Raw genomic sequence first — 26,632 nt, forward strand, 5'->3', positions numbered from 1 at the left:
GGCTATCCCTAGGAAGTCAAGGGGTGGGAGTGGAGTATGCAGAATACGTGACAATCCCCAATTACCTAAGATTCATCTGGACGAAAGTAAAGTAAAACTGAGCACAAAGAAGGAATGAATTGTATGACATGTGAATTACAACCCAATAAAGCTGTTATAAAAGATTAGCACAAATGTAGCCTTGAAAGAGAAAAAGAAGCAAGAGGTGCAAGCATAGCGATGACTCTGAGCCTCCTGTGTATATGTGATCCTCAGGTCATGATCTGGGGCAGCTGGCAGAGTCCTGGCTTCTCCCAGTTGCCTCAGACAGAAGTCCTGCATCTTGGAAGCAATGCTAATCAAGCATGGGCACACCCCTCCCTGGAGGGGCCTCTCTGCTAGGGGGCTTACTTCAGCCTTGGCCCTCCCCAACCTTTAGGAATAAAGGAGACCCAGCCTGATACCTGTGCCTTTGAGCCTCTGCGGGCCAGGGACCACATGGACTGGTTTCTTCTTGATCAGTGATACTCCAGTGCCAGCCCCCAGCCCTCCACCAGCCTTCTCCTCTAAGGATGGCTTGTTCATCTAGAAGAGAGAATTTGAAGGGTAGAAGCGCTAGAGGTGTCTGCATTGCCATCATGTAAAGAAGAAAATGGGTTGTGCTATGTGGTCCAAGAGCAGGCTGTGCACAGACTCCAGTTTATCCTGGATGGACAAATGGCCTTATCCAATCCATAAGACTGAAACTTCTTGGTCACAGGAAGGCTTATTTTACTCATCATTGTATTCCTAGTACCTAGCATCGTGCTAAGCACATAGTAGGTGCTCAACAAATATTTGCTCAATAGATTAATAAACTAACCAGATTACCTCACATTACTCAGATATCCAAATTTCCCAGTGCTGCAGGGTTCCTGTGCCCTCCTGTCTCTCTGACACATTTCTGCATCCTCATCCTCATGTCCCTGTTAAAATCAGGTACACACTGTGTTTGTATGTTTACTTGTTTTGTTTTAGTTCTTCCAGCTTGTCCAGGAATTCTTTATCTTCTTTGAAGAGCCAAGTTCAGTCCTTTCAGCTTCTCTTTGAGGGTGCTACCTGCTGCATCTGGTGCCCCAGGGCTGGGCTCTCCTCTGGCTGAAGACAAGCACATCACCCTCCCTGAAAGCCACAGCATTAGTCTCCTTGGCTTGGTCCAAGCTGGGATCTAAAGGGCTTCACAGCCTCAACACATTGCTCTGCTAGCCCTGGTTAGACGTGTTTCTGCCAACTGCTTAACACAGCTTTCTCCTTTCAACTCTGCAGGTCTCCATCAACACCTGGCAACTGCCAATCCCACCATGCAGCATCAGATGGCCGATCACTAGATGGCCGATGCTTTACAGACTCATTTGAGTAACTAGCGAGTATTGATAGGATTCAGATAGAGACATAAACAAGATACTAGGAGTTTTTAGTCTGGTAGAAAGAAGAGACAAGTAAGCCTGCAGTTATAGTTCAGGGCCAGAAGCCTTACGGAAGGATTCACTACAGAAGATTATAACAATATAAAGGAAGGAACATTGCTCATTAAAAAAAAATTATTTATAATCGTGAAATATTTTAAACACAAAATAATATAACAGACACAGTATACCTATAATTTACATTTAGCAAATGTGAATATTTTGACTGAGATCTCTCTTTCTCTCCCTCCCACTCTCATGCCCCTCCCCAAAATAAAACCTTAAAGATGTAGCTAATGCTCTAGCCCAATTCCATCATTCTCCCTTCCCTTCCTCTTCTGATGTGACCACCTTCATCAAATTGATCATTTCCTTTCACATTTTTTGCAGAATAGTCTCAGAGGGGTTTGACAAAGAAATTAGCCAGACAGTGGGGTACAGTTCATTCTAGGCAGAAAAATTAGCATATACCAAGGACTAGCTATTAAGACGTTATTAATCCAGGAGAGACATGATAGTGGCCTAAACTGAGAAAGTGAGAATGGGGGTCAAGAGAAGAGGGCAGGACCTAGAGAGATTGAGAAAGGAGAGCCAGATGATTAATTTTATATGTAGCTCGATGGGGAGGGATGAGGAAAGGAAAGTATCTAGATTTTGGTTTGAGAAAGAATGGGGGAGACATTGAATTGAATTTAAGTCATGATTAATTTGAGATACCTTTAGGGTATCCGAGTAATATCAAATAGTGGATACAAAGATCTGGGCTATATAGCTTTTGCTGAAGAGAAACAAGTGGCAGGTCGGTCTGTCTGCCCCTCTATCAACTAGAGGAAAAGGCATAACCAAATAGAGAAGTTTGTTTTAAACCTTTCCCATTCATTTTTTTCCCTTACTTTCCTCCTTGTGGCAAGAGAGAGAACTGCAGCCTATTTTGGGTAGTTACACTGTTCAAACATTGGGCTTACCCATACTCAGTATTTAAGTAAGTTGTTTACTTTTCTTCTACTTTTTGGTATTATATAGACCCAGCATCAGCCTGGCTCTTGAGGAGTAGGCCAATGATGGAGTTTCATGCCAGTTGCAGGCTGGAAGGTGAGAATAAAATCAAAGCCCTCTCTGAGTAAACAGGTTGGTGTCAGGGAGACAGATCATAGTGCCTCAGTTATCTTCATTGCAAGAAATTCTGATGCTGATTGTGCCATTGTTTTCTTTGTAGCTACCAACCTCCCAAAAAATTCAAGGAGAGACCCTGTAGGGATTTTCTAGGGCCTATATAGGCAGAGGTGGTGGCCGTGGAATTAGAATATCATCCTAAGAGCCTTTCTCTGTTTAGCTCATATGAATGGCCTGGCACAGACTTATTTAAGCCCTCTACAATGTGTACACCTAAATAGTTTGTCAATCACATTCTCAGCTATGACGTTATCACCCCTCCCCACACATTGTTAATCTAGACCTTAGTTCAATTATTTAATAGATTCATTGCCAAAACTGGGATTTTATAAATGATTTCCAGGAAATGTGAAGGTTGAAATAAAGTTGAACTTATGTGGTTTTGCTCTTAACTTGAATTTTCTCTGTGATTTCTGGAAGGTCTTACAGCTCAAAATTCAGCAACCTCTGCTGGTTGATTGTTTTGACTCCAGGAAGCTCCAAGGTAATCTATCCTATTAAACCCAAAGAGAAGGTTGGCAAGGAAGAGTCTCAATATCAGCCCATACAAAAGACTAATTTATCTTACCTGGGAAGTACAAAATCAAATATCCACATCATTGGAGCAAATTTTCTTTACTTGGCTTTCAGAATAAAATATGCTTTGAACTCCATCCCCAAAGGTTAAAAAAAGTTAAATTTCTTTGGTTAAGTCATTTTGGCAAGACCACTGCCTCTGCTTTCTCTCTGCAAGTTTGAAAACTTTAGATTTTTATGAGAGTGTCTGAGCGCTGAATCATTTCCCAAGTGTCTCACTGTAACTACATATTACCACATATCACCATATTTAAGGCCCTGAGAATCAGTTTATGCCCATTTGTCAGAATAAAAATCTGTAGTGTAAGAACTGATGTGACATATGAGACCGTCATAATACAACTTGACTGTTGGAATCATTTCTGGTTTTATATAGATACTTCTTAGTTTCCAAATGCATTTTAGCTCAACCATAAGAGATTTATATACCCATAGAGATCAGTACTTAGCCCTCCCTGACAAGCATCCTGTCTGTCATTTTGCAAAGGAAAGGAAGACAAGCGATTCATGGAGAGCCATCTTCTACTTTCTGATCATGGTAATTTTCTCCATGCTTTTCTTTACTTCATTGCTTATCTGTAGTGTAATAGACATTCAAGAAGTTATAAGCATTGTTAAAAGATAATGCTCCATTTTCTCTCTTCCAAGTTTTCATTAAAATAATCATTAAGATTTAAAAGTAGAGAGAAAAATACAACACTGGAAACTAAAGATAAGAGCTTAGAGGGAAGTTTCTAATAAGTACAGAACCAATGACTGAATGAAGAAATTCAAAGGATGATCAATTCATGTTTTACCTTCTGAGCCATAATAACTCCTCCAAACCACAAGTACTAGAGAAGCTACAGCCAGCTTAAAGTAAAACAGGCTACGAATCACCTCTCTGACATAATAAGGATCCCCTTCTCTCCATTACTCCCCCAAATGTGGCTTCAGGGAACCGGAAACTCTACACCCTAGTATAGGATGAAAAAATAAAATCTCCATTCACTATTTCCTCCTTAACTCATCTGAAGTAAACAGACTAGGGCTTAACAGCTGATTTCTTATCAAAGACCACAAAGTTCAAAGCTGTTATATTTAAAGTGCTGAAAGAGAAAAAAACTGTCAATCAAAAATTTTATATAAAGAAAAATTGAAGACAGCATAAATGTATTTTTGCCTGTGACTCCTTTTTTCTATATGATTTAAAAGACATTTGCATAAAGCAATATTTGTAGTAATTTTAACAGTGAACACAATGTATAAAGGTATAATTTGTAAAAAAGGTATAATTTATAAAAAAATAACAGCATGTGGACATGGAAATATATAGGAGCAGTTTTTGTATACTATTGAAAATAAGTTGGTATTAATTTGAACCAGTTTATTTTAATTAAGATGTTAATTGCAACTACCAGGGAAGCCACTACAAAAAATAACTCAAAAATATAGTAAAATAAATGACAAGAGAATTAAAATGATACTCTGAAAAATCACTATTTAACACAAAAGAAGGCAGGCAGTAATGATGGATTGAGGAACAAAAAAGGCATATAGGAAACAAGTAGTAAAATGGCATAAGTTTTTCCTAATTTATACTTACATTAAATGTAAATAGATTAAATTCTCTAATTAAAAGTCAGAGATTGGCAGAATGGATTTAAAAAAACAAACCACGATCCAGTATGTGCTATATTCAAGAGACTTGCTTTAGATTCAAAGTTACAAATATGTTGAAAGTAAAAGAACATTGAATGTTATTCTTTGCAGGATATTACAGAAGATGGTAGAATAAAGGAAATTCAGAAATCCATCCCTCAACCTAAGCAACTGTTCAGCTATCAGGAACTATCTGAAATAACTAGTTTGGAACTCTGGGATCTACTTGAATGCTTGCAGTTTCCAGGGGAAAGCTTGATGAAGAAGCTATTAAATGTAAGTATATTCCAATAAATTATGGCTCTTTCCATAGTGGCTACCAGCCCTCAGCCCCACACCAGGTAGCTGTGAAAATAGCAGTCAGCATTCCTGGAGTGGCTTACTGAAGCCAACATGGCCAACATGAACATTGTTCTCCAAAGATCAAGATTGTGTTTTAAATTATGATAGTTGCTTTTGATTGCTGAGGGGCCAGCACAGAAAGTAGCTATTGTTTCAAACCCCATAAGCTGAAGTGATTTCCAGGGAATTTAAAGAGACAGTACTTATGAGCTCATTTTCCCCTTTTGGAGTCAGATATTTAAGAAAAATTTTGTCAGGTCATTGGCTGGCCATAGAGATAAGAGAACAGAAACTTCAGTGACCACACACAACAAGGAATACATGCTTTGCAAACATGGTTTAGAAAAGTCACAAATGGACATCTGCAGCCCTCAACAAGCAAGATTTAGCAATCCCCCTAAAGCGGAAGAATTAGATCTCCAGAATTTCAGCAACATAATACTGTAAATGTCCAGTTCTTAACAAAATATTATAAAATATACAAATAAACAGGAAAAAACAGGCCAATTTACAGAGAAAAAAAGAATCTGGCAGAAACAATCCCTAAGGAATTCCAGATATTGGAAACATTAGTCAAAAATGTTAAATCAACTGACTTAAACATGTTCAATGAGCTAAAAAAAAAAAAAAAAAAGTAAAGGAAAATGACAAAAATAAAAGAAATCAGGAAAACAATTTATGAACAAATGAGAATATAAATAAATAGAAAAAAGGAATTGAAATTATAAGAAGGAATTGAAAAAATTCTGAAGCTGAAAAGTATAATTACTGAAGTGAAAAACTTACTAGAAAGATTTGATAGCAGACTTGAACTGGCAGATGAAAGGACCGGAACCTCAAAGGTATGAACATTAAAATTATCCAGTCAGAGGAACAGAAAAAAATAGAATGAAGCAAAATGAACAGAGTCTGAGGAACCTATGGGACTCCATCTAAGATACACACTCAGATATATGCACTGTAAGAGTCTCAAGAAAAACAGGAGATATAAAGTGGCAGGAAAAATATTTGAAGAAATAATAGTCCTAAATTTCTCAAATCTGAGGAAAAATAAAAATATATACATTCAAGAAGATCAATGAACTCAAAGAATAAACAAATTTGTATCAAGATTCATTATACTCAAATTGTCAAAACCCAAAGACAATGAGAATTTAAAAGCAGCAAGAGAGAAACAACTCATCACATACAAAGAATGCTCAAAACCATTAACAACTGATTTCTCTTTGGAAAACATGGAAGCCAAAAGCCAGTCAGATGACATATTTAAAGTCCTGGAAGAAAAAAAAATTATCAACTCGATATTCTATATCCAGCAATACTATTTGTGGTGAATGAGAATAAATTAAGACATCTCCACATAATCAGAAGCTAAGGGATTTTATTACCAGTGGACCTGCCATATAAAAAATACTAAAGGGAGTCCTTCAGGCCAAATTGAAAGGATATTAGAATAATCTGAAGCCACAAGAAAAAAAAATGATAATAGTAACTGCATAGGGAAATATAAAAACCAGTATTATTATACTTTTGGTATGGTTTATAACTTTAATTTTTTATATGATTTAATAGGAAATAAATAATCGACATAAAAATTATAAATTTATGTTAACAAACATGCAATGTACAAAGATATAACCTGTGACAACAACAATATAAAGGTAGAGGGAAAGAAACTTATAAGAACAGTATTGGTATACTATTGAAATTAATTTAGTATTATTCAAGTTAGTATGTTATAAATTAAGATGTTAATTATAATCCACAAAGTAACGACCAAGTAAAGAACTAAAAAGATACAGAAAATAAAAGAAGGGGATCAAAATATTGCACTACAAAAAAAAAAACCAACTAAATAACAAAAAGGACAGTAATGTAGGAACTGAAGAATAAAAACATGTTATACATAAAAGAAATAGATAAATGAGAGAAGTAAATCCTCCTTGATCAGTAATCACATTAAATGTAAATTAGTTAGACCCTCCTATTAAAGTGAAGATATTAGTAGATTGGATAATAAAACAGGATCCACTATATGCTACCTACAAAAGACTGACTTTAAATATGAGGATATAATGAGGTTGAAAGCGAAAGGGTGAAAAAAAGATATTCTAAGTAAATAGTAACCAAAAAAGAACTGGATGGCTACATTAAAACCAGAAAATTAAAGTTTAAATTTAAAAAGCTTATAAGAGACAAAGAAGGCCATTATATATATATAATGATAAAATACTTAATGCAGCAAGAAAACATAACAAGTATAAACATATGCAGTCCTAACAACAGAACCCCAAAATATAGCATGCCAAAAAAAAAAAGACAGAATTGAAGGGAGAAATAGGCAGTTCTATGATAATAGTTGGAGATTTCAGTACTTCATTTTCAATAATTGATAAAACAATCAGACAGATTATTAACTAAATAGAAAATTTGAACAACACTATAAAATCTAGTAGCCCTAATAGGCACATAGAGAACATAGCACCCAACAACAGCAGAATATACAGTCTTCCTAAGTGAACATAGAACTTTATGCAAGTTAAACTGTGTGTTAGGACATACAGCAAGTCTTTATAATTTTTTTAGAAATAAAATCATACAAAGTATTTCTTCTAATATCAATGGAATGAAATGAAATCAATAACAGAAAGAAAACTTGAATATTAACAACTATGTGGAAATTCACAACTATGTGGAATTCCATAACTATTAGGAAACCACACTCCTAAACAACCTAATTTAAGGAAGAAATCACAAAGGAAATTAGAAAATGTTTTGAGATAAATGGAAGTAAAGACACTACAAACCACAACTAATTGGATGATTCAAAAAGGAAATGAATAATAAATACATACTTCAAAAAAAAAAGAAAGATCTCAAATCAATAGCTCAGCTGCACACTTGATGGCATTAAGAAAAGAAGAGTTAACTAAACCCAAAGCTAGAAGAAGAAAGGAAATAATTAAGATTAGAGCATAGACAAATGAAATGAAAGACTGAAGAACAATAGAGAATTACAATGAATTCAAAGTTTAACTCTTTGAAACTATCAATAAAATTGATAAACCTTTAGTTAGATTGGAGAGAGAGAGAGAGAGAGATTCAAAGTACTAAAATCAGAAATTAAAGTGGGGCTATCACTGTCAATTTTACATAAATAGGAAGGATTATAAGAGAAAATTATAAAAAATTGCAGCCACCAATTTGGATAACCTAGAAGAAATGGAAAAATTTCTAGAAATGCACAATTTGTAAAACCTACTTATAATGGAAGAGAAAATCTGCATGGACCTATAACTAGAGAGGACATTAATTAATCAAAAATATCTCAAGGAAAAAAAAAAGCCCACAACAGATACATTCATTTAAACAAGCATTTAAAAAAGAATTAACATGAATCTTTCTCAAAATCTTCTGAAAAACTGAAGAGAAAATACTTCTTAACTCATTCCATGAGGCCTTCATTACTCAGATACCAAAACCAGACAAAAACACCACAGGAAAGAAAAACTACAGAATTACATCTTTTATAAATATTGATGTAAAAATCCTCAACAAAATATTAGCAAACTGAATTCAGAAACTTATTTAAAAAATTATACACCACAATCAAGTATAATTTATTCTTAAAAAGCGGGGATGGTTCAACACATGAACGTCGATCAGTGTTATATAACACATTAATGGAATGAAAGAGAAAACATATGATCATCTCAATTAATGTAGAAATATTCTACAAAATTCAAAATTATTTCATGATAAAAAAAATAAACTAAAAATAGAAAGGAATGTCCTCAATTTGGTAAAGACCACATCTAATCATTGCTAACATTGTACTCAATGGTGAAAGACGGAAGCTTTTCCCTTAAAATCAGGAACAAGGATGCTAGCTTTTATCATTTCCACTCTACATAGTACTGGAAGTTTTAGTCAGAGGAATTGGCAAGAAAAACAAAAGAAGTAAAGCTATTTCTGTTCACAGAAGACATGATCTTATGTGTAAAAACCCTTATGATTACACACACACACACACACACACACGCACACACACACACACTGTTAAAGTTAATAAATGAATTCAGCACAGTTTAATGATACAAAACCAACATGCAAAAATCATTTGCAGTTCTATGCCTTAACAATGAACAATTAAAAAAAAAACAGTAAAGAAAACAAGATACTATTTACAGTAGTATCAAAAGGATAAAATACTTAGGAATAAATGTAACAAAGACAGTACAAGACTTGTACATTGAAAACTATAAAACATTCATAAAAGAAATTAAATAAGACACAAATAAATGGAAAGACATCCATATTCATGAATTAGAAGACTTAATATCCAAATTGATGTACAGATTCAATGAATCCCTAATCAAAATCTCAATGGTGCTTAATTTTTTCTTTTTTGCAGGAATGGAAAAACTGCATTCTTAAATTTATGTGGAATCTCAGGGGACCCCAAATAATCGAAATAATTTTAAAACTTACTACAAAGCTACAGTAATCACAAGTGTGGTACTGACATAACGATAGACATATAAACCAATATATATCAATTGATTTTCAAAAAGGGTACCAACACCATTCATACTCTTTTCAATAAATGGTGTAAGAAAAACTAAATGTCTATGTGCAAAAAGATTGAAGTTGGACCCTTGCCATATACTGTATACAACAGTTAACTCAAAACGGAGAAAGACTTAATATTAAGAGTTAAAACTATAAAAAACACGTATAATAATAGGGGAAAGTATTCATGTCATTCGATTTGACAATGATTTTTTAGATGTGGAACTAACCCTAGGAACAAACAAAAAATGGATAAATTGGACTTTATCAAAATTAAAAATATTTATCCCTCAAAGGACACTATCAAGATAATAAAAACATAACCTGCAGAATGGGGAAAGAATTTGCAAACCATATCTTTGATAATAGATTAATATCATAATATATAAAAAAAACTCCTGCAATTAAAGACCAAATATCAAACAATCTGATTAAAAAGTGCTCAAATACATAGACATCTCTCCAAAGAAGATATGCAAATGGCTAATGAGCACATGAAAAGATTCTCAATATCATTAATTATTAGCGAAATGCAAATTAAAATAACAGTGAGATAATACTTCACACCCAGATGGTCATTACAATGAGGCAGAAAATAAATGTCAGTGAGCATGTGGAGTAATTGGAACCCTCATGCACTGCATGAATGTAAAATGATGCAGCCACTATGGAAAACAGTTTGGCAGTTCTTTAAAAAGTTAAACATAGAAATACCATGGGATCCACCAATTCCACTCCTAGTTTTATACTTCAAATAATTAAAAGCAAAGACTAAGAGATATTTTTACATGATGTTCGCAGCACCATTATTCACAGTGGCCAAGAAGTGGAAATTTATTCAAGAGTCCACCAATACATTAATGTATCAACAAATGTGGTATATGTATACAATGCATTATTATTCAGCCATAAAAATTAATAAATTCTGATACACACTACAATGTGTTTGAAGCCTTGAGGACATTATGCTAAGTAAAAGAAGCCAGACACAAAAGAAATTGTATGATAACACTTATGTGAGGTACCAAGAATAAGAAGATTCATAGAGATGAAAAGTAGATTAGAAGTTATCAGAGACTGAAGGGAGGGAGAGGAATGAGAGTTATTGTTTAATGGATACAGAGTTTCTGTTTGGGATGATAAAACGTCAAGAAATTGATAGTGATCATGGTTACACAACATTTTTAATGTCCATGAATTGTATAGTTAAAAATAGTTAAAACAGTAAATTTTATGTTATGTATATTTTACCACAATAAAAAGTATTTCATGCAAATACTAACCAAAAGAATTGTAGTGGCTACATTAATATCAAAAAATAGGTATTCAGACAATAATTGTCACTACAAACAAAAAAGGATATTATATAATGAAAAAAGGGTCAATCCATCAAAAAGATATAACAATTATAAACATATATGCACCTAACTATGGAGCTCCAAAATACATAGAAAATCAAAAACTGACAAAGTCGAAGGAAGAACAGATCATTTAACAATGATATTAGAGACTTCAATACTCAGATTTCAATAATGAAACAAACAAACAAACAAACAAACAAATAGAAGATCACAAGGAAGGGAAAAACTTGAAAACCCCATAAATCAAGTAGACCTATCAGACATCTATAGAACACTCTACCCATCAACACCATTCTTCTCAAATGTACATGAAACATTCTCCAGGAAAACCATTTCTTAGCTTATAAAACAAGTCTAAGTAAAATTTAAAAGATTAAAATCATATTAAGTATTTTCTCTTACTATGGTGGAATGAAAGTAAATATCAATAACAGAATTTATAAACTTATAAATATATAGAAATTAAACAACAGTCTTAAATAACTAAGAGGTCAAAGAGCAAATCACAAGGGAAATTAGAAAATACTTCAAAACAATGAAAATGAAAACATAATATACTAAAACTTATGAGATTCAGTGAAAACGATGTTCTGAGAGGTTTTTATAGCTGTGATTTCATACATTAAAAAAAGATCTCAAATCAATGATCTATTATTCTACCTTAAGAAACTAGAAAAAAAAAAAGAAAACTAAACTCAAGGCCAGAGAATGGCAGGAAATAGTAGAGATGAAGCGTACATAAAGTAAATAGGCAAGAGAAAAACAATAAAGAAAATGAACAAAACCGAAGGTTAGTTCTTTGAAAAGATCAACAAAATAGACAATCATTTACTTAGTTCTAATTTTTGCTAGAAAAAATGGAAAAAACTCAGATTACTAAATCAGAAATGAAAAGGGGGACATTGCTACCTATCTCACAGAAACAGAAAAGATTATAACTGAATACTTTGAACAACTGCATGCTAACAATTTAGATAACCTAGATGAAATGGACAAATTTCTAAAATATGGAAACTACCAAAACTGACTCAAGAAGAAATAGAAATCTTTTCTAAATTTGCTATTTTACATTTCAACATATTTATGACAAGTAAAGAGATTGCATCAGTTATTAGAAACCTCCCTACAGAGAAAAGTCAAGGACCAGGCGATTTCACTGTGAATTCTACCAAACATTCGTTCATTCAGTCATCATTAATTGTTTATGGTGATATTGGTTAACGAAATCCAGTAAGTTTCAGTTGTACATTTTAGCAGTAAGGCATATATATATATATATATATATATATATATATATATATATATATATATATATATATATATATATTTACATTGTGTGTTCACTTCCTCTCGTTAGATATTTTCCTATCACCACATATTTGACCCCTTTTGCCCCATCTACCTCTCTCCCCCTCCCCACTACCCTCTGGTAACCACTAGTCTATTTCCATGCCCATAAGTCTCTGTTTGTTTGTCCTGTCGTTTGTTGCTTTTAGGTTTATATCTCACATATAAGTGATACCATGTGGTTTTCAACTTTTTCTGTCTGGCTTATGTCGTTTAGCATGATTATCTTGAAATCCATCCATATTGTAGCAAATGGCAGTATTTCATCTCTTCTTATGGCTGAGTAATATTCCATTGTATATATGTACCACCACTGCTTTATCCGTCGTCTATCATAGGACACTTTGGTTACTTCCATGTCCTGGTCACCGTGAATAATGCTGCTATGAACATCAATGTGCAAATATCTTTTCTGATATGGATTTTCAAGTCTTTGGGGTAAATACCCAGTAGAGGAATTGCTGAATCATATGGTAAATTAATTCTTAGTTTTTTGAGGAACCTCCATACTATTTTCCATAGTGGTTGTACCAATTTGCAGTCCCACCAGCAGGGTATGAGAGTTCCTTTTTCTCTACATCCTTTCCAATATTGTTATTACTTGTCCTGTTGATTATAGCTATTCTAACAGGTGTGAGATGGTATCTCATTGTGGTTTTGATTTGCATTTCTCTAATAGCTAGCGATGTTGAGCATCTTTTCATATGTTTGTTGGCTATTTGTATGTCCCCTAGGGAGAAGTGTCTGTTCAGGTCCACTGCCCATTTTTTGTTTGGATCGTTTATTTTTTTGTTGTTACTGAATTGTATGAGTTCTTCATATATTTTGGATATTAGAACCTTATTGGAGGTGTTGCTTGCAAATATATTTTCCCATTCAGATAGTTGTCTCTTTACCTTGTTGACAGTTTCTTTTGCTATGCATTAGCTTTTCAGTTTGATGTAGTCCCATTCATTTATTTTTGCTTTTACTTCTGTTGCCTTTGAGGTCAAATTCATAAAATCCACTGTAAGTCCAAGGTTCTTGAGTGTAGTTCCTATGTTTTCTTCTATGCATTTTATTGTTTCAGGTCTTATATTCAGGTCCTTACCATTCTGAGTTAATTTTGGTGTGTGGTGATAGACACCAGTCTATTTATGTTCTTTTGCATGTGCCTTTCCAGTTTTCCCAGCTTTCCTTTCTCCACTGTATGTTTTTGAGATTTTTTTGTCGAAAATTATTTGCCCATATAAACATGGGTTTACTTCTGGACTTTTGATTCTATTCCACTGGTCTACATGTCCATTTTTCTGCCAGTACCATGCCGTTTTGATTATTGTTGCTTTATAGTGTAATTTCAAGTTGAGCGGAGTGATGCTTCTAGCCTCATTTTTTTTTCCCCTCAGGATGGCTTTGGCAATTCAAGTCTTTTGTGCTTCCGTACAAATCTAATGATTTTTTGTTCTATTTCTTTAAAAAATGCTGATAGGATTTTGATGGGGATTGCATTAAATCTGTTAATGCTTTAGGTAATATGGTCATAGGATTTTGATGGGGATTGCATTAAATCTATTAATGCTTTAGGTAATATGGTCATAGGATTTTGATGGGGATTGCATTAAATCTGTTAATGCTTTAGATAATATGGTCATTTTAACTGTGTTGATTCTTCCAATCCAAGAACATGAAATATCTGTCCATTTCTTTGTATCTTCTTTGATTTCTTTTAATAGAGTCTTATAGTTTTTATTATATATGTCCTTCACATGTTGCATTAGATTTATTCCTAGGTATTTTTTGTTGTTGTTGCAATGCAAAAGGAATTATTTTTTTCACTTCTTTTTCTGACACCTCATTATTAGAGTATAGGAACGCTATGGATTTTTGAACATTGGTTTCGTATCCAGAAACTTTATTGTATTTGCTTATTGTTTCTGGTGGTGTTCGTTTGAAGTCTTTAGGGTTTTCTATAGAGAGAATCATGTCATCCGCAAATAGTGACAGTTTGACTTCTTTGTTTCCTATTTGGATGCCTTTTATATCTTTCTCTTGCCTGATTGCACTCTCTAGGACCTCCAATGTTATTTTGAATAACAATGGTGATAGTGGACAACCTTGCCTTGTTCCTGATCTTAGAGGGAAAGTTTTTAGTTTTTCACAATTAAGTATAATGTTGGTTGAGGTTTTGTCATAGATGGCCTTTACTATGTTAAGATACTTTCCTTCTATACCGATTTTGTTTAGTATTTTGATCATAAATGGATGCTATTTTTTGTCAAAGGCTTTTTCTGCATCTATTGATTTGATCATATGATTCTTATTTTTTACTTTGTTTATGTGGTGTATATCACATTATCGATTTGCATAGGTTGAACCACCCTGTGCCTCTGGGATGAAGCCCACTTGGTTGTGGTGTATAATCTTTTTTAATACGTTGCTGTATTTGGTTCACTAGTATCTTATTTAGGATTTTTGCATTTGCGTTCATGAGAGAGATGGGTCTGTAATTTTGTGTGTGCGTGTTATCTTTACCAGTTTTAGATATCAAGGTAATATTGGCCTCATAAAATAAGTTGGGAAGTATTGCCTCCTCTTTGATTATTTGGAAGCCTTTGAGGAGAATAGGTATTAAATCTTCCTTGAATGTTTGGTAGAATTCACTGGTGAAGCCATCTGGTCCTGAACTTTTGTTTTTTGGTGGGTTTTTGATGATTGTTTTAATTTCCAAACTGCTGATCGGTCAATTTAGATTTTTCAGTTTTTCCTGATGTAGTCTAGGAAAATTGTATTTTTCTAAGTACTGGTCCATTACTTCTAGGTTATTAAATTTGGTTTTATATCCTTTTTCATAGTGTTCTTGTATGATTCTTTGTATTTCTGCAGTGTCTGTTGTAATTTCCCCTCTTTTATCCCTGATTTTATTTATTTGTGTCCTTTCTCTTTTTTCTTTAGTGAATCTAGCCCGGGGGTTGTCAATTTCATTAACCTTTTCAAAGAACCTGCTCTTCATTGCATTTATTTTTTCTATTGTTTTATTTCCAATTTCATTTAATTCTGCTCTAATTTTGATTATTTCTTTCCTCTGATGACTTTAAGCTTCATTTGTTCTTCCTTTTCTAGTTTTTCAAGATGAAGTATTAGGTTGTTTATTTCGGCTCATTCTTGTTTTTGGAGATAGGCCTGTAATGATATGAACTTTCCTCTAATGACTTCTTTTGCCATGTCCCAAAAGTTTTGATATGTTGTACTATCATTATTATTCGTTTCTATCTATCTCTTGATCTCTCTTTTATTTCTTTTCTGACCCAGTTATTCTTCAGTAACATGTTGTTTAATCTCCATGTATTTGTGTTTTTTTTTTTTTTGCAGTTGATCTCTAGCTTTAAAACATTATGATCAGAGAATATGGGTGGTATGATTTCAACCCTCTTATTTGTTGAAGCTATCTCTGTGTCCCAGTACGTGGTCAATATTTGAGAATATTCCATGTGTACTAGAGAAGAATGTATAAGCAACTGTTTGGGGATGAAAGGCTCTGTAAATGTCAGTTATGCTCAGTTGGTCTAATGTGTCATTTAATAGTGTTATTTCCTTATTGATCTTCTGTTTGGATTATCCGTCCATATCTGACAGTAGGTATTTTGGTCCCCTACTATCATATGGTTTTGGTCTGTTTCTCCCTCTAGTTCTGTTAGTAATTGCTTTACATATTTCGGGGCTCCCTGATTGGGAATATAGATATTAATAAGTGTTATGTCTTCTTGGTGCATGATTCCTTTTATCATTATGAAGTGTCCCTCAGTATCTTTCTTTATCTTTTTTATTAGAAGTCTATTTTGTCCGATATTAGTACCACTACTCTTGCTTTTCTATGAATGCCATTTGCTTGCAATATAATTTTCCATGCTTTCATTTTGAGTCTATATTTGTCTCTGGAGCTGAGATGTGTCTCCTGGAAGCAGCATATGGTTTTGTTTTGTTTTCTGATCCGATCTGTAACTCTGTGCCTTTTTATTGGTGAGTTCAGTCCATTTACATTTAGGGTGATTATTGAAATATGAGGTCTTCTTATAGCCTTTTTATCTTTTACTTTCTGGTAGCTCGGTGTTTCCACTGCTTCTTTGTCCTTGTGTTTCTGTTTTTTTTATTTTGGTTGGCTTTCATTGGTTTTGCCTCTGGTCCTTCTTGTTTTATGTTATATACTTCAGTTCTGAATCTTGATTTCTGGTTACCATGACAAATATGTGAAGGATAGTTATATATATAGTCGTCCATTTTTCTTCTGCATGTGCCTTATCTCCATTCCCCTTTGTGAATTTAGATCTTTAAATTCTCTCCTTTTCAGTCATTGTCTCAATTTGTCCCTATGTATGCTGAGCATTCATTACTACTGGCTATAGCAAATCTCTTCTTATTGTTTAAGCTTATATAGCCCTGTTCTTAGTAAGCACTGCACTCTTCTGCATCTATCTATCTGTTAGTCACCTTATCCCTAGTTATGTATTTTTTTTTTTTGTCATTTTGTTTTAGGTGAGCTGATCCCTTTTAATATTTTCTGTAATGCAGGCATGCAGTGGAGAATTCCCTGAATTTTTGTATGTCTGGAAATGTCTTTATTTCTCCTTCATATCTAAAGGAGAGCTTTGCTGGGTACATTATTCTTGGCTTGTAGTTCCCTTCATTTAAATGTTTGAATATTTGATTCCACTTATTTCTGGCTTGTAAGGTTTGCTCTGAGAAGTCCGATGATAATCTAATGGGTTTTCCTTTATAGGTTACTATCTTCTTTTCCTTGGCTGCCCTGAGAATTCTCTTTGTCATTGGTTTTTGATAATTTTAATACAATATGTCTTGGAGAAGGCCTTTTGGAGTTGAGATAACTGGGTATTCTGTTGACTTCTTGAATTCTAAGCTTCAGCTCTTTCCTTAGATTTGGGAAATTCTCATCAACTATTTGTTTGAAAATGCTTTTTAATCACTGCTACTTTTCCTCTCCTTCGAGAATGCTCATTATTCTTGTTTCCTCTGGTGATATCAGCTAGTTCTTGTATTTTTCTTTCATTAGTTTTCATTCTTCTATTTCTCTCTCCTTCCTTCTGATTTATTTATAGATTTCTGTCTCTGATATCACTGATCCTTTCTCCTTTTTGTCGCCTGTATTTCCCAACTTGCTATTTTATTTTTTATCTCTTTCAGTATGTTCTTCATCTCCAGATGTTCTATTTGGTTCTTTTTGAGGGTTTCAGTCTCCTTGCTACAAAACCCATTCTTCTCATCCTCTCTTTTTTTCATTTTTTGAAATTATTGATATGAATTGTTTTGGATCTCATTGAGTTTTTTCAGAAGTATCATCCTGAATTCCTTGTCATTTAAGTCACATACTTCTACGTCTATAAGCTTATTTTCTGGAGAGTTTTCACTTTCTTTCTGAGATGCCTTGTTACCTTGGTTGTTCATTGTGTTTCAGTGGACTATTTCTCCACTTGGGCATTAATGGAATTGTATTCTGCTTTTTTCCTAGAAAGAAGATCTATTATATAAAGGTCTTTAGCCTGTTGCAAAGAAGGTGTTTCTCTTGTGGTTTCAAGTAGGTGGTATCTAAGCCTCTTGGATACTTGCTTTTCTATAAAGTCTTAATAAAGCCTTTTTTTTTTCCCTATGGATCAATCACGGTTACTACCCTCAGTCCCTGTCAGTGTTAGTAACAGTTTCAGTAGCATTTGCTCAGATTCCCCTGGGGCTCCACAGTGTTTGGTCTCAGAAGGTATGGGGAGAGGGTCCCTCTGTGTTGGGGGATGAGGGCTGAGGCTCCGCCTTGCCTTTTGCAACCTTGGCTGGTAATAATCAACTGTTGTTTCTCTGCCATCCCCGCTTCTCTGCTTTCCCCATTTCTCTGCTTTCTGCTCCGATGCCTGGGCACTGCCACCAGCCACGTGGAGCTCGTAGCTCTCCCAGGCAGGGATGTTCATGGAACCTGCTGCACTTTCTCCCCTTCCCCATCTCCTGTTTCTCCCAGTCTGCCACCTGACTCCCGGGGTTCCGACCTGTGGTAGCTCTTGTGCACAGATCCCACACTCAGACATGCTGGTGTGCATTTTGGGTGTTTTTGTTGAGTTTTAGATGTTCAGCTTATTGTTGTTTCAAGGGGAGAGATGTGGGGATATCCCTCACTCTGCCATGTTTCTGACGTCACTCCTCTACCAAAAATATAAAGAAGAATTAACAAAATCCTTCTCAAAAAAATTTTTTTTGAGAAATAAATAAGGAGAGAACATATCACAACTCATTTTAGAGGTCATTATCCTGGTCTCATAAAACATCACGAGAACAAATGATATCACTATCCCTTTTGAAGATAGACACACATGTCCTCCATAAAGTACCAGTACATCAAATCCAGTAGCATATAAATAAGATTATACACCAAGTGAAAAAAGATTATGACTAGTGAAAATTATCTTAGGAATTCAAGATTGATTTATGATCCCCAAAATCAATTAATATAAAACTCCCTATCGATGTAATAAAAGACAAAAATCTCATGATCATCTTGATAGACTCAAGAAAAAACATTTGATAAAATACAAAACACTTTCATGATTGAAAAAAATATTCAAAAATTAGTTGGGAATAGAAAGGAGTTTTCTCAACTTGCTAAAAAGCATCTATAGAAAACCCATAGCTAGCAATGTACTTAAGGATGAAAAACTGAAAACTTTTCCTTCAAGATCAGGAACAAGATAAGAATGTTTGCTCTAGACATTTTTATTTAACACTGGAGGTTTTAGCCAAGGAAATTAAGCAATAAGAAAAAAAGGCATCTTAGATTATAAGATGAAGTAAGGAAGCAAACCAGCTTTATTTTCAGATAACATAATCTATTATATAGAAAACCCTAAAAGACCACCACAAGAAAGTATTAGCATAATTTCAGCAAAGTTGCAAGATACAATATTAACATACAAAAATTAATTGTATATATACACTAACAATGAATAGTCCAAATATGAAATTAAGAAAATAACTTTGTTAATAATAACAGCAAAAAGAAGAAAATATTTTTAAATAAATTTAACCAAAGAAGTACGACACTTGTACTCTGAAAATTACTAAACATTGTTAAAAGAAATAAAAGTGATCTAATTAAATGCAAAGATATCTTATGTTCATGCATTGGAAGATTTAATATTAGAAGATGCCAGTGCTCCCCAAATACAAGTTTAATGAAATCCCTAACAACATTCCACAGACTTTTTTTTTTTTTGCAGAAATTGACAAACTGAGAATTCGAATGGAAATGAAAGGGACCCTGAATATACAAAACATTCTTAAAAAAGAAGAACAAAGTTAGAGAGTCACACTTCTCAATTACCTCAAAGTCACCATAATCAAAATTGTGTAGTACTTGCATAAGGATAGATATATAGGTCAATGGAATAAAATTGAGATCCCATAAATAAATCTATACATCTAAGGTCAAATGATTTTTGAACATGGTGTCAGCCATTTAATGGGGGAAAAGAACAGTCTTTTCAATAAGTGGTACTAAGACAACTGGATATTCACATGTAAAAGAATGAAGCTGGTCTCCTTCCTCACATCATATCTAAAAATTAACTCAAAATGGACCAAAGATCTAAGTGTAAGGGCTAAAGTAATTAAGGAAGTTAGGCAAGGGAAAAAAGATATCTCCAATTACAAAGGAAGTAAATTTAAGTACATTTTTCTTAGAAGAAAAAATAGGTTTAAATCTTCATAGCCTTAGATCAGACAACATTGTCTTATATGTGATACCAAAAGTACAAATATCAAAGAAAAAAAATAAATAAATTAGACTTTAAAAATAAACCTTTTGCATATCAAAGAATACTTTCAAGAAAGTGAAAAAACAACACAGAATAGGAGAAAACATTTACAAATTACATATCTGATAATAATCTAGTATCTAGAATATATAAAGAACTACTACTACTGTAATCATTCTTTCATAAGAAAAAGATGAATAACCCAATTAAAAATAGGCTAAGAAGTTAAATAAATAACTCTCTAAAGAAGATATATAATCATTAATCATTAGGGAAATGCATATAAAATCACAATGAGATATCATTTCATACACACTAGAATGGCTACAATAAAAAAATAAAAATAACAAGTGTTGGTGAGGATATGGAAAAATTAGAATGTTTATACATTCTGGTAGGAATGTAAAATGATACAGCTGCTGTGTAAAACAGTTGGGCATTTCCTCAAAATATTAAGCATATGGTAGCCATATGCTTAATGAGGTAGCCAGCAATTCTACCTCTAGGTATATATCCAAGAGAATTGAAAACATATTCAAACAAAAATTTATACAAGAATATTCAGAGCAGCATTATTCATAATTTCCCAAAAATGAAAATGACACAAGTGTCCACCAACTGATCAATGAATAAACAAAATGTTGTATATCCATACAATAAAATATCATCTAGTTATAAAAAAGAATGAGGTACTGATATAAGCTATAACATGGTTGGATCTTGAAAACATTATTCTAAATTAAAAAAGTCACTAAGTGACCAAAGGTCACATATTGTCCAATTCTATTTTTATAAACTATCCAGAATGGACAAATTCATACAGACAAAAAGCAGGTTAGTGATTGCCAAAGGATGGCAGGATGGGAGAATTGGAAGTAACTGCTAATGGGTACAGAGTTTCATTTTGAGGTGATGAATATATTCTGGAATTAAGTAGTGGTGATGGTTATATTGCATTGCAAATACACTAAAAACTACTGAATTAGATACTTTAAAATGGTAAATTTTATCTGAAGTGGATTTTGTCTCAATTTTTAAAAACTGCAAAAATAGGCGCTCGAACAAATAATAGAGAAAATCAAACTAAAAGATGGTTTTTTGAAAAGGTCAACTAAAAGTGACAAATCTTTAGCTAGATTGAGAAAAAGAAGAATAAGTCCAAAGTCCTAAAATCAGGAATAAAAGAGGAGACATCATTATTGACTTTACCAAAATTAAAAGAACTATAAAGGAATACTATGAACAATTGTATGCTGAACACAAAGTACCAAAATAAACTCAAGAAGAAATAGAAGATAAGAATAAACTTGAAAAATAATTAAATTAATAATTAAAAAACGTCCCCCTCAAAAGCCCAGGACCAGATGGATTCACTGGTCAACATTCTACCACACATTTAAATAATTAACACCAATCATTCTCAAAATCTTCCAAAATGTAGATGAAGATAAACACCTCACAACTCATTCTCAAGCCAGCATTATCCTGATTCCAAAGCTAGACAAAGAGATCACAATGAAAAAGAAACTGCAAACTAGTACCCATTCTGAATACAGTCACAAAAATCTTCAACAAAATACTAGTAAACCAAATCCAGCAGCATATAAAAAGGATTATACATCATGACCAAGTAGATTTAAATTAAGAATGCAAGGTTAGTTTAACATAAAAAAGAAAATACTGTAATGCACCATATCAATAGAATAACCTACAAAACTCTCATGATTGTGTCAATAGATACAGAAAAAGCATTTGACACAACTCAACATCCTATTTCATGTTAAAAATACTCAAAAAACTAGGACTAGAAGAGAGCATTCTTGATCTGAAAAAAGAGCATCTACCAAAAAAAAAAAAAATTTTGTGGCTAATAGCATACTAAATGGTGAAAGACAGAAAGCTTACCCTTCAACATCAGGAAAAAGACAAAGATGTACATTCTAACCACTTCTTATTCATATGATACTAGAAGTTTTAGCTAGGGCAATTAAGAAAGAAAAAACAAAAAGTAACAATTTAGAAAGGAAATAGTAAAACTATCTCTAAATATGCTATGTTCATTATCATAAGAAAGTATCACAAAGATGACGGTTCTACTCAAAGTGCCTACAGATTCAACACAATCTTACCAAAATATCATCTGGGCCTTCTTTTTAGAAATTAACAAACTGATCTTAAAATTCAGATGGAAATAAAAGAATCAAAACGATCTTGGAAAAAAAAGGTTGGAGAATTCACGCATTGAAATTTCAAAACTTACTACGTTACAGTAAATAATACAGTGTGATACTGGCATAATGATAGACGTATATCAATGGAATAGAATTGAAAGTCCAGAAATAAACTCTACGTTTATGGTCAATTTATTTTCAATGAAGATGCCAATAAAATTCAGTGGGAGAAAGAATGGTTTTTACAAAAATGGGGCTGGGACAACTTGATATACACATGCAGAGGAATAAATTTGCACCTCTACCTCACACTACACAGAAAAATTAACTCAAAATAAATCGGAGACCCAAATAGAAGATCTAAAACTATAAAATTCTTAGAAGAGAACATAGGAGTAAATCTTCGTGACCTTGGGTAATGTCTATGTTGTTGGTTCTATACTTCATCTTTAAAACTAGGTGAGGAGACTGGGCAACATGGTGTAGAGGATAGAGGCTTTGTACATCTCCCCTTGCAGCCACATCAGAGTTGTGATGAAACCATGGGGAAAACAGTAAGCAGAATCTCCCAGGGTCTGGATGAACAGACGCACTACAACTAGGGAGAAAAATGGTAGGATGGGGAGGAGACACAAAGCTGCCCCATCCCACGCAGCTGAGTGGGACAGAGGCTATGGTGGCTGTAGCCAGCAGATGCAGACGTTCCTCTTAAAAGGGCTATCACCACAGTCAGACTTTTGTGGTGATGGACTTGCTCACTCCGAGCTCCAGTGCTGGGTCAGCTGCTCGTGGAGCACCAGGGGGACACTGAGTTGTTGGGCTGGAGGCAAGGCCTTCTCTTAAGCAGAAGTGTTGACAGTACCCATTGTTCCTCTGTTGCACCATCCCAGCATACAAATGCAGATGTCACCATAGTTAAGATGTCATCAAACAGGATAACAGAGGTCACTTCACCCAGAGGATTCCCTGAAACTCCACCCCTCCCAACTTGTGGCCCTAACTAAGCCACGCCCAGTGGTGTCTTTGGCTTGTCCTGTGACCCTTGCTGAGCAGCTCCAAGCCCCACACTGGTGGCACCTATAAGCAGAGCATGCATGCCAGCCATCTTTGCATTGCTTGCTGAATCTTACCAGGTGGCCCCAGAGAGGCACGGGCTGTGCTAAACTTGGCCTACAGCTGAACCCCTTTCAAGACTGTGCCACTGGACACCTACTACAGAAAGCCATGCTAATAAGACTGGGAGGCTTAACAAACACAGAAAGGCAGCAAAAATGGAGAGACAACGAAGCATGTTCCACATGAAAGAATAAAATGGAACTCCAGGAAAAATGAAGTCAAACAATTTACCAGATGCAGAGTTCAAAACACTGATTATAAGGATGCTCAATGAACTTAGGGGAAGAGTAGGTGAATTCAGTGAGAACTTTAACAAAGAGATAAAAAATCATAAAAATATAGATGGTAATCATAAAAGGGAACCAGTCAGAAATGAAGAATACAATATCTGAGATAAAGAGTATATTAGAGGGAACTAACAGAGTGGATAAAGAAGAGGATCGAACCGCCAATACAGAGGATGGTGTAGCAGAGGACAACCAATCAGAAGAGCAACAAGAAAAAAGAATTAAAAAAAAAATGAAGAAAGTTTAAGGAGTCTCTGGGAAACATCAAACATAACAATATTTGCATAATAGGGGTACCAGAAGGAGAAGAGAGAGAGCAAGAAGTTGAAAACCTATTTGAAGAAATAATGATGGAAAACTATGAAGAAACTATACATACAACCTCACAAAACTCAAAGGGTCCCAAAAGATGTACTCAAAGAGGCCCAAACCAAGATGTATCATAATTAAAATGCCGAAGTTTAAATACAAAGAGAGAATCTTAAAAGCAACAAAAGAAAAGCAATTAGTTACCTACAAGGGAGCTCCCATAAGACTGGCAGCTGATTTCTCAAAAGAAATTTTTCAGGCTGAAAGGGCACAAAATATTCAAAGTGATGAAAACACAGGATCTACAACCAAGATTACTTTATCCTGCAAAGCTATCATTTAGAGTTGAAGGACAGATAAAGAGCTTCTGAACCAAAAAAAAAAAAAAAGGTTAAGGAGTTCATCACCACCAAGCCAGTATTACAGGAAATGTTAGTGGGACTTCTTTAAGAAGAAGAAAAATATATGTATGAAAAATATGAATAAAGAATGGCAATAACTACATATTTATCAACAAGTATGTCAAATAAAAAGAATTAAGTGCTCCAATCAAAAGATAGGGTGGCTGAATGGATAAGAAAATAAGATCCTTACATATGTTACCTACAAGAGACTCACTTCAGATTAAAAGACACACACAGACTAAAAGTGAGGTGATAGAAAAAGATATTGCATGATGGACCTAGAGGGTATTGTGCTGCATGAGTAAGTCAGATGGCTGATGACGAATGCCATATATTTCACATATATATGAAATCTAAAGAACAAAATAAACAACAACAACAACAACAAAAATGAAGACAAACTCATAGATACAGAGAATATTTTGAGGACTACTAGATGGGAAGGGAGTTGGGGAGATGGTGAAAAAAGGCAAAAGGATTAAGAAGTACAAACAGATAGCTACAAAATAGTCATGGAGCTATAAAGTATAGCATAAGGAATATAGTCAATAATATTGTAATAAATATGTAAGGGGCAGAGGAGTACTAGATTTATTGGGGTGATCACTTTATGAGTTATATAGATCTCTGATCACTATGCTGTACAACTGAAACTAATATATTATTGTATGCCAACTATAATTGAAAAAACTCATTGAATTGTATACTGTAAATATGAACAACAAATTGTCTATTTTTTCAATAAAGCTGTAAAAAAAAAGTAGATGAGAGACTATACAATGGTCATTTGACAATAATAGGTAACCTGTACATTCACATTTTATAAATATTCTGAATGTTTTTTAAATTTCACTATTTAAAAAATTAAAGAGACTAAAATTATAAGAAATCCTACCTCATACCACTAAAAATATTAATTTAAAATGGATCATAGCCTTATCCGTGGAAAGTTAAATAGTAAACTTTACTAAGAAAATATAGAAAAATACCTTCAGGATTTTGGAGTGGGTAGAAATTCCTTAAGTAGGACACAAAAAAAGTACTAACCATAAGAAGAAAATTTGATCAATGTAATGAGTCAAAATTTAAATGTCTGCTCATCAAAGCCTCCATTAAGATAGTGAAAAGGCATGTCAGAGATTGGGAGCATATATTTGCAACACATATATCTGTAAATATATTACCAGAATATTTTTTTACTAACCAATAAGAAAAAGACCAAAACATTCAATGGCTAAAAAACCTAAATAGGTGCTTTGAAATGAGAATATCAAAATAGCCAGTAAGGAATGAGAAAGCACACAACATTATTTCTGGTGGAGGTGTAAATTGACACCTCTTCAGAAAACTATTTGGCTCTACCTGTTAAAATTAAACATACATCTACTCTGACTCTGTAATTCAATTCTTAGGCATATACCCAAGAGCAGTAAGTATAGACATACAATGAAAGACAATAAGGTTGTGCACAGAAGATTTATTCATAGCAGTCAAACACTGGATATAACTCAAATGTCCATCAACAAGAGAATTAATAAATAAATAGTGATATACTTATATAATGGGATACAATACAACTGAAAAAAAAAACATTACTACCTAGATTACAGATGTAATAATAAATAAAGGAAGTCCCATATAAACGTCTACATGTATACTATTTCATTGTTTGAAGTTCAAGAACAAGCAGAGTCAGAATAATGATTATACCTAAGTGGGAAGCACGTATTGAGAGGGCACAAAGGAGTCTTCTGGGTGTTGAAAATATTCTACATCTTGATTTTGTTGGTGGTTATATGGTTGTAAATAAATGTATGTAAAAATTCAAAAGCCGTACACTAAAAATTTGTACACTTTCTTGCTGTCAATTTGATCTTAAATATGTGCATATCTTTTAACTCAACCGTTTCACTTTTTGTTACAAGGATATTCATCAGTGTTATTTCCTAATACAAATTTGAAGCAGTTTGTATGTCTAAATAATGAGCTTATTACATAAATTATAAAGTATCTGTACAATGGATTACAATGCAACTCTTAAAGATGTTGTAGAATACTTAATGCATAAAAGTGTTCGTAAAATAATGTAAAATTATGTTTGAAGTACGTACAATATGCTTTTATT

The sequence above is a fragment of the Pteropus medius genome, unplaced genomic scaffold (assembly GCF_902729225.1).
Source record: "Pteropus medius unplaced genomic scaffold, Ma_sr-lr_union100, whole genome shotgun sequence".
NCBI classification, from domain to species: Eukaryota; Metazoa; Chordata; class Mammalia; order Chiroptera; family Pteropodidae; genus Pteropus; species Pteropus medius.